This window comes from Triticum dicoccoides, chromosome 4A, assembly GCF_002162155.2.
Source record: "Triticum dicoccoides isolate Atlit2015 ecotype Zavitan chromosome 4A, WEW_v2.0, whole genome shotgun sequence".
Classification (NCBI taxonomy): domain Eukaryota; kingdom Viridiplantae; phylum Streptophyta; class Magnoliopsida; order Poales; family Poaceae; genus Triticum; species Triticum dicoccoides.
This window is the reverse complement of record NC_041386.1, coordinates 569602567-569611768: the sequence shown is the minus strand read 5'-3', so window position 1 is coordinate 569611768 and position 9202 is coordinate 569602567. Positions and strand designations below refer to the sequence as shown.

General features: G+C 45.7%; 2 long non-coding RNA genes across 2 annotated transcripts; both read left to right on the top strand.

Moving 5' to 3' along the window:
• The first annotated feature begins 383 nt into the window (after positions 1 to 383).
• LOC119289163 lies at positions 384 to 1739 on the top strand. The gene is made up of 3 exons (XR_005141442.1): positions 384 to 719; positions 1130 to 1220; positions 1625 to 1739. It is a non-coding gene; the product is annotated as an uncharacterized LOC119289163 (long non-coding RNA).
• Positions 1740 to 5577: 3838 nt separating this feature from the next.
• On the top strand, positions 5578 to 6816 carry LOC119289162. The gene is made up of 3 exons (XR_005141441.1): positions 5578 to 5617; positions 5879 to 6006; positions 6319 to 6816. It is a non-coding gene; the product is annotated as an uncharacterized LOC119289162 (long non-coding RNA).
• The last annotated feature ends 2386 nt before the right edge of the window (positions 6817 to 9202 follow it).

Sequence of the window (9202 nt, the reverse complement as noted above, 5' to 3'; positions counted from 1 at the left end):
GATAAAATTCGCGCCACTGTAGGCTTGCCACCGCGTGTAAAACTAGATGGCTGCTGTGGGTATTTTCGTCATTTCCCATGGTTGGAAAAATATCTAATCGCCACATGGGTGTGACCTAGCTGTCGCTACTCCACATTCGCTCGTCCCACCTCCTCCTCTCCCTCTCTCGATCTCCTCTGCCTCGCACGCCGCCACCGCTCGCCCTCACACCGCTGCCGCCTCCGCTTGCCCTCGTGCCGCTGCCGCCTCCGCTTGCCCTCGCGCCGCCTCTTTGCTCCCGACTTCCCTAACCCTAGCCCCTTTCTATGCCGCCGCCGCCGCCCGTTCCCTCTCCCTCCCCTGCCGTCGCGTCACCGCCTTCGCTGACTCGCCCTCCCCTCCTTCCCCTCCTGCATAGCGGCAGGTCGAGGTGGTCGTGGCCGACCGCGCGCTCGCCGGTGCTGCCCGTGAGTGCTCCATCGGCGACTTCCACCTTCTCCCTCTCCCTCCCCCTACTGCCGGCCTCTCCCTTGGTGGCGGCCAGATCTACCATGGCTACGGCCACGGACACGGACGGGGCTTCTGGATCCGCGCCGCCGTCGAGCTGGGTCTCGACGGTCGCCGCCTTCTCCACAACCGGCGCCACACCCTTCGGTGGATCGATCCGGCACCAGGAACCGTGAACACCTGGCCCTTCTACCCCGCCGCCGGCGCCGCTTCCTCGTGAGATCCCGACCATGGTGAGCTCCCCCGCCCTCCCCTCCCACCCCTGCTCCTCCTCCCAAGATCCTAGGTAAAAAATACATGTAAGATGATTATCTTGAAGTAGGGATCTGTTTTTATTCATGCACTAGGAACTAAAGTATTCACTAGATTCAATTTCCATGCCCCTAATAAGGACAATATTTTCCTTGCTAAAAGGACAATATCTCATTGCATTATTACTTCCTTGCTTAGTTGATTCATAACACAACACATAATACAGAGGAACCTCTTACTTTTAGGGTTAAGCCCGTTGCATTTGTTCATTCAGAGGAGGCATGCCGATAGGTAGGGATTCAGAGAAAGCAATTGATAAAGATGCCGGTCTTCTCTTTCAGTTCTAGGTTTTCGTGTTTCCATTAATTTTGTGTTGAGTTTATCATTGTAGGTCCGTTGTGGATGTTGTTTGTTCTGTTTGTCGAGGCTTCGGTCAGCCCGCTGTCTGCTGCCGTGTCGAGAGGTTGCAAGGTTCCTGGTTGGTGAGTTCTTCCTTTCCTTCCTGTCTAGCAGAGCGAATATATGTAGATTACTTGTTGTTATGTGCGGCTCCAGTAGCTTTTTGGATGTATTGGCTGCTCAAATCTGGTTATTTTTTTTGGGTGCATTGGCTGCTCCATCCTGGATCTGGTCAGGTTCCTTTGGATAGATTAGGTGCTCGGGTCTGCTTGGACCCCTGGTATTTGTTGTTGCTTTGTGGGAGACTCGGCCTCATGCATATTTTCGTGGCAGATTTTTGTTTCCTTTCTTAATTTGGTGGTTGGATGCATTATGTGCTTGGATATGATTAGATTCCTAGGAGTTTTTTGTTGCGGTCTGGCTAGATTCCTAGGTTTTTGTTGCCTTTTTTATTTTGTCTGGTACCTGATTTGTCCTTATCTGGCAGCGCGGAAATGATCCATGATCTGGTGGCGGGAAGCGGCTCCATATTGGTGATTGGACCTCCTGGTGTAGGCAAGACTACTCTGATCAGGTACACATCACCTACACCCCAGTTCTTTGGTCAATACTTGCTTCATTGGAGCCATTTTTGTTTTTGTTTTGTATGGTGCCATCTGAGTCTGAATTATTATGCATTCGCTCACAAGAAAAGCAGTAAGGACTAGAAAGCTGCATTGTTATTCCTTTTCCTTGGTTCAGACTGTAGTGTCAGGTTCAGAGATGGTTGCAGCAAGGTCAAGTTCCTTTTTTTACGGCACATGGATGTTCTGAATATGTTCTACCAAAACATTTTCTAACTAACATATTAATTTCATATTGTTGTTTTCTGTGACCTTTGATAGAAGGATCTGCTCATGTGTTTTTCCTGTGTATATCTTTGTGCTAAAAAATGCATTTCTGCTAAATAGTAATTCCTAAATAATTGTTTCTGATAAACAACGATGCCTTTCTTACATAGGTTGTTTGATTGATGCATTCGTGCTCGTTGGTCGGGCGGTGCAAGGCGCAACTCCGACGCGGTTCCTCGCCGGTTGGCCGGCATTCAGGCGCAACCCCGGCGCGCACTGAGTACTGCCTCGGCTACAACCTGCCTCGGTGAGGTCCATCTTCCTCATGCTCCTCTACTTCGGCTACTGTATGGGACATGGCCATGGCTATATTGATGTGCTGCTCGTCTGGTTGATGCTCTATGCCCTACTCATGCATTGGTTCCTACTTGAGCTCTATAGTTGTGGATCCATGCCATTTTATGGTTTCCAGGCTGCTGTTCATGTTTAGTTGCTATCATAGGAGCTCATGTGATGCTCTGGTTTACATGTGGATGCCCTGGTCCTATAGCTATGCTCCTGGATTTGCTAGATTGATGAGTGGCGTTCGTGCTAGGGCGATGATGATTAATCGTGGCTGAAATAAGTGTGCCTTTGAGCAATCGTGGCACCTGTGTGTAACAGATTGATCTGGTGACAAGAGATGACGGGGGTAGGTTATATGATCGAGGAAAGGTGAATCTGAGCCCACTATGCAATGAACCCTGAATCCTCAGAGCTCAAGAAACGGAGGGAGCATCGGACGCTCTCAGAGTTTAGCATCCCCTTGTTAGAGTCTGAAACAAAATGAAGCTCCCATGTTCGTTTGGATTTTGGACCGTTGGATCGAGCTCCCTGACGCGTAATGGTCGTCGGATCGCGGGTTCGGCTCACGTGAGACGTCCGATATTTACCAGATCGTCGTGAGCCGTTAGATAAAATTCGCACGACTGTAGGCTTGCCACCGCGTGTAAAAATAGATGGCTGCGGAGGGCATTTTCATCATTTCCCATGGTTGGAAAAATATCCAATCGCCACATGGGTGTGACCTAGCCGTCGCTCCTCGACATTCGCTCGTCCCACCTCCTCCTCTCCCTCTCTCGATCTCCTCTGCCTCGCACGCCGCCACCGCTCTCCCTTGCGCCGCTGCCGCCTCCGCTTGCCCTCGCGCCGCCTCTTTGCTCCCGACTTTGCTAACCCTAGCCCCTTTCTACGCCGCCGTAGGTTATATGATGTTGCTTATTTATTCTCAAGTGGTGTTCATGCTTGGGCAATGATGATTACCTTGGCTGGAAATAGTGTGCCTTTGAGCAATCGAGGAACCTGTGGGTATCAAGTTGGATCCTCCCTCTTGTCTCTAGAATCCTTTTTGATCCTGTGATACTTGTTGTTGTCCTTGGATGGTCATTCTTGTTGTGTGATAACCAGGGCAGCTCCACTGTATAAACAGATTGATCTGGTGACAAGAGATGATGGGGGTAGGTTATATGATCGAGGAAAGGGAAATCTAAGCCCACTATGCATTGAACCCTGATCATTTTTATTTGCATTTAAAGTTGTTACATATTTTGTGTTACTGTCTTGGCGCAAGGGTGTCAGGTCCCAACATTTTACTGTCCAGGGTTTAGCTTGTAGTGTCGTTTTTGAAAGACAGTAACACAACAAGGTCTTATCCGACTCCATAATTTTACTGTATGAGACAGCCGATATAATTTTCAGTTTGTAGAGCTCTGTGGTTCCCTGTTTTTCTGTTGTTCTATTTTTCTATTGCTGCTCAGATCCATGTTGTCTTGAATTGTAAAGTACAACTACAAGTCCAAACCTGGACATTTTTAGAGCCTGAACATTTTCAGTTAGTGGCTCAAAACTGCTCCACTAGAGTAGACATTTAACTTAATCAATTTACCATCTAGACAAATACTCCTATTAATTCCATCTGAGGAGTAGACATTTAACATAAGGTAGCCCCATTTTAATTTAAATGTAGTCTATTTTTGTTGCAATAGCCCATTAGAGTGACTTATCGTTCATGAGCGGATCCTTTTTTTAATGTGTTTGATTCGAGGCGCCACCTCCCTATGGCCTCGGTGCCTTCTCCCGGGCTCTCTCGGAGTTGAACTATAGCGACATCTTGTGCGTGGTGGTCAAGCACGATAGCGCTGATGGGTGCTGTCTCCGTCGACTGGAGAAGCGCAGGTCGCGGCTCACGCCGCTACTCTACTGGGGTCATCAGCCTTTGTACTCGTGTTGTACGTGCACTCAGGTACTGCATCCCAGGTTCATGTCTCACAGATTTCCATGCGCACAGTTTTGACCCCCTTTTTCTGCTGCTCCATATAGTGAACCAACAGAGTCATGGATGCTGTGAGCGTTGGGTGCTGTGTCCCTCGGCTGAGCGGCAAGCTAGAGCTGCAAGTTGTTGAACATGGGGTGCTATTGTGATATCTCATGCCTCACGCTCTATGTGTGTATCTCTGTGTCCTGTTCCCCTTTTGCTATTCATTCATGCCTGATAGAATTACTAAGTTTTTTCTTGGTTTTGTAGTTGTGGATTGTTGTTAAGGAAGTATCTATTCAGGCCTGTTCAGGGGATATTGCATGATCAAGATCACTTCGTTCACTACTGATTTCATAAGGCCTGACATTGAGCCAGATTTCCTGTTCTGTATGATTTAACTCCGTTGGCTCTGCTCCCTTGCCCAACTGATATGCCTGAAAAGTTCACAGGTATTTCCCTACCACCCGTTCATCTGCCTATGCCTTTCTATAGTGTTGTTTACCATATATAGTAATTTTTTTGGTTTATTCGTGTAAACGTGTTCTGGCTCATTTGTGATGTATAAGAGGCTGTTCAGTACCATAGTGCAAGTAGGGCTGAACCATCGACTAAGAGGCTCATATATGTCAAGAACCTCACATGTGTGTACTGATATTTATGGCTGTATCACCTTTCCTTTGTCATAACAGTCTTATTTATACTTTGTTGTTTATAGATGCAAGCAAACCAGTGTGGTGCTCTGGGATCAGATTGCCTTGGCATTTGCTGCCGATGAAGTTATTGAGCTGGGCAAGAAAGAACTGGTGGTTGCTACGTTTGTTGTGACGCTGTTCAAGAAATATGAAGATGAGCCCGGTGCGGCTCTTCTATGGTAGAAAATTCTTGCCTGTTGAAGTAGATGTTATAGATCAATAATGGTGCATTCTTGGATAATGCACTGTTTTGTTGATTATTGAAATAGTCGCGTGTCATAATAAAGTTTTTTTCCTGTTTGGTTGCATGTATGTGCATGGATGCTTCCTTTGGACTTCATTATTCTTTGTATGATGCATACAGTGGGAATGCATATGCTAAACCTGGAGTTTGGACCGGCACCCTCGCGCCAGGGCGCGATCCCAATCTGCACCCACTGCTATGTTTATCTTATTTGGTTTGAAATTGTGAGAGGAGACATTTTAGTTTCCCATGATGCATTTTCTTTTTGTTTACATATTTCATTGTTCTTACCCGCCAACGAAATTCTCTATTATAGTGCAATTGTAAAGCTTATACTTCAATCATTTCTGGTTTTTTCTGTCACAACAGTTTTGAGATTGGCCTTGATAGCTGGTTATCATTGTACAAGACATCTTAGGTAAGATCTACCGATGGGTTAGTTTCTCATGTAAACTCACCTTTCATGATGTTCTGTGATAATCATGGCAGACTGAAGATATGTTATCTATGCAGTATAATACTAGCATTAAAATTCAAGCTCCTTTTGGTATTATCTATGCAACTGATATGCCTGTACTCATTTGCTATATAATTTTGAAGTTTACAAGTCATGAGATTTGATGCCATATTCTAAACCTTTGAGCATTCTTTTTAAGAATATCTTTATTTTCCGTCGCAGCATTATGGCAGAACAATTATTATGCGTCTATCAATGATAACAATGATACCTGATTGAAGATTAGGTGGTCTACAATCCTCAGGTTCTCCAAAACTATATCTCAAGCCTATCAACTCTGAAAATTAAAGGTCTGACTTGAAACTGTGCCCCTCCCCTTTTCCTATTGCTCAACTCCCTTTTTGTGAATGATGTTCTGCATTAATATCCCAGATTGCAAAATGTTAGTATTGCTATTTCTTTTGTCATGTAGAGATGGGTGCGACATGGACAATTATGTATCTATAGCTATTATTTTTTTAGAAGAATTACATCTCTACAGTCATTTTTGCTTTAAGACAATGATCATTACCTACTACATTCAATGTCACTTCCGTTCTTATAAGTACATGCTAACGAGAATGCGATATGATATTTACTAACGAGAAATCATATACTTGCAGGTCGCCACCATGCTGTCTCTCTCTGGCCGCCCCTCACATCGTCTTGGTTTGTTGGTTGCCGCTATGTCTCCTGCTGGTTCGCCCGCCGCTATCGCTCGAAGGGTTGTATAGGCCGTTGCTTATGCCACTACTCTGCAGTGACCAGTGAGGACCATGGCATCGAGGCAGCCCAAAAGGGAAACACCGCCGGCCACAACGCTGGTAGAGGCCTCCCTGTCTGCGCCGGTGACTGCTTAAAATCGCCGCCGCCACTGCCGTTGTCTTTGTTGCTTCTTTGCAGGCATTTGATTAAGTCAAAGGCAACATGAAGGCACGACGATGATCAAGGTCTTTATGTACGCCGAGTAGTATCTTTTGCCTACCATACCGTATGAAAATAGATCAGGATGAGACAATTAAGTCACGTACTATGTATTTACTGTGGTCTCTATAAGGAGAACATATCTGGTCTATATCTGAATCTATGAACTATTATATCGATGATGTCGATTATGTCTACATAGCCTGCCTTCGTATGCTTGTATAAGCTCAATGTATCCTTTGTACTGTTCTTCTTTGACTTGGCACATCTGCTCATTTTCAGATAAATTTTAATGTGACTTCCAACATCATAAACCAGAATTCTTTTTCTAAGGATGCTTACATATGAACCGTTCATCCTATTTGTTAATATATTCTATCCAATATGTTATCCATGTCTAAAACCCGTCTTAAATTTCATATCTTATTCATAGATAATGATTTGGTGTATGACATTGTACTTAATCAATATTATTGGTTATTTTTATATTTGCAATGCTCCTATGACTATATTACCAGATTGGATATGATCGTACCCGGCAGCATCGCTGTCGGGTGCGGTAAGGCACACTTCCTACCTAGTAAGAAGTAAAAACTCAAGAACTGCCTCTCCCACACGATCAATAACACAAGCTTTCGGTAAACCCGGTCTTTATATCTGCAACCTCACTCATGCGAAGCCTCAACGGAGTGCTCGTTCATGCCGAGCAACGATAGCTTGGCCGAGAGATTTGGTTGGTAGCTCTACCTTTGTAGTTTACCAGACTTTTTTTTGTGCTAAACTTGCCTTACTTTAGGTGTTCACACTTTAACTTGTCTAACAGAATTTTGCTACACTTTTTGCATGTTTGGCATGTGGGTTTATTTCTCAAAAAGAGAATATTGCCTTAGGCGTGGCTAAAACGAAACAACCACCTACTTGAACAAACTAGCCTAACTAACTTAAATGTGTGGCTAAGTGTGTTAAAGCGTGGCTATGAACCAAACAGCCCGGTGGAGACAAAGGGTGGGCAAAGCCCGCTGGCGATGGTTAAGGCGTCAGGGAACATCCGAACCAACCAACTCAACATCATGTGTTCTAGGCTTGCAGAACATGCTCCATTATTTTTCGTCTCATGTGAGGTATGGGTTACACTTATACAACGCCTCCGGTGTTCACATTCCACACCATTGCAAGCAGCTCGCGTTCACCACAGATCCTCCCCGTGTTCAATCTGCTTTATGATCACTGGTGACGAACTTCGATGCCTAGTGGATGTAATATACCATAAATCCTTTATTGTATAGTGTAGGTTTATTCTAAATTACTATGACGTAATTTCTTTATCGTATAGAGTAGGTTTGTTCTTAATTCCTACTAGTTACTGCCATCATTCGCTATTTGGAAAAAAAACTGATGTAGTCGACCGGGCCGAAACATTCGCCTCTAACGGGCCTGGTTTTTAGCGGGCCACAATTGGGCCGGCCTGCATCTTTCTTGGGCCCGAATGGCCATTGGGGCCTTCACACTTTGCGCCAGGCCCATAACTTACTCCGGCCTATATCCGGCCCAAATTTTAGTTGGGCCTTTTTGTGGATCCAGCGCTTAGTTTCGCCCAAATAGCGTTGGGCCATTAACAGGCTGAATATTCTACTGGCCTGTTACGGCCCAGAAGAAACCATGGGCCTTTAGCAGGCCGAAATGCATGTTGGGCCTCAATTTTCACTAGTCGTCGACGGGCCTTCAGCAGGCTAAAATTTAGACCGGGCCTTTTTTGGCCCAGTTATATGACGGGTCGTTACCAGGCTGAAACATATCTCGGGCCTTAGTTGGCCCCCTGATATCATGGGCCTTTAAGAGGCCGAAAGCTTAGTACAGGCATCAACGGGCCGAATTATACGACATGCCTTTAACAGGCCCAAAGTCACATTGGGTTGAACTGTTGCCACCTTTATCACGGGCCGTTAGTGGGCCGGATGTCGCGTTGGACCATATATGGCCCATGGCCAGCACGGGCCATTCCCAGGCCGAAAGACACACCGGTCTGAAATGGGCCCATATCTACATTGGGCCTCTAACAGGCCAAAAGTCACTGGGCTGTAATTGGGCCCAAATATTCGACGAACAATTAACGGGTCAGATCTGGCTTCGGGTCGTAAATGGGCCTTTATTAAACAGGTCATTATTGGGCTGGCCCACTAGTACCTGAGTAAGTACTACGGGCCTTTGACTGGGCCGGCCTTTTTAACCTATATGGGCCTCTGTTGGGCCCTGCCATGTGTCGACATATCATAGGCATGTCTCCTCCAATGGACGGGTGACATCTAGGTATGGTGGTTGTTTTGAGGAAGGTATATAGTGGGTTTATGGTATCGGCGAAAGTTGCGCGATACTAGAGAGGCTAGCAATGATGGAAGGGTGAGAGTGCGTATAATCCATGGACTCAACATTAGTCATAAAGAACTCACATACTTATTGTAAAAGTTTATTAGCCCTCGAAGTAAAGTACTACTACGGATGCCCCTAGGGGGATAGATTGGTAGGAAAAGATCATCGCTCGTCCCCGACCGCCACTCATAAGGAAGACAATAAATAAATACCTCA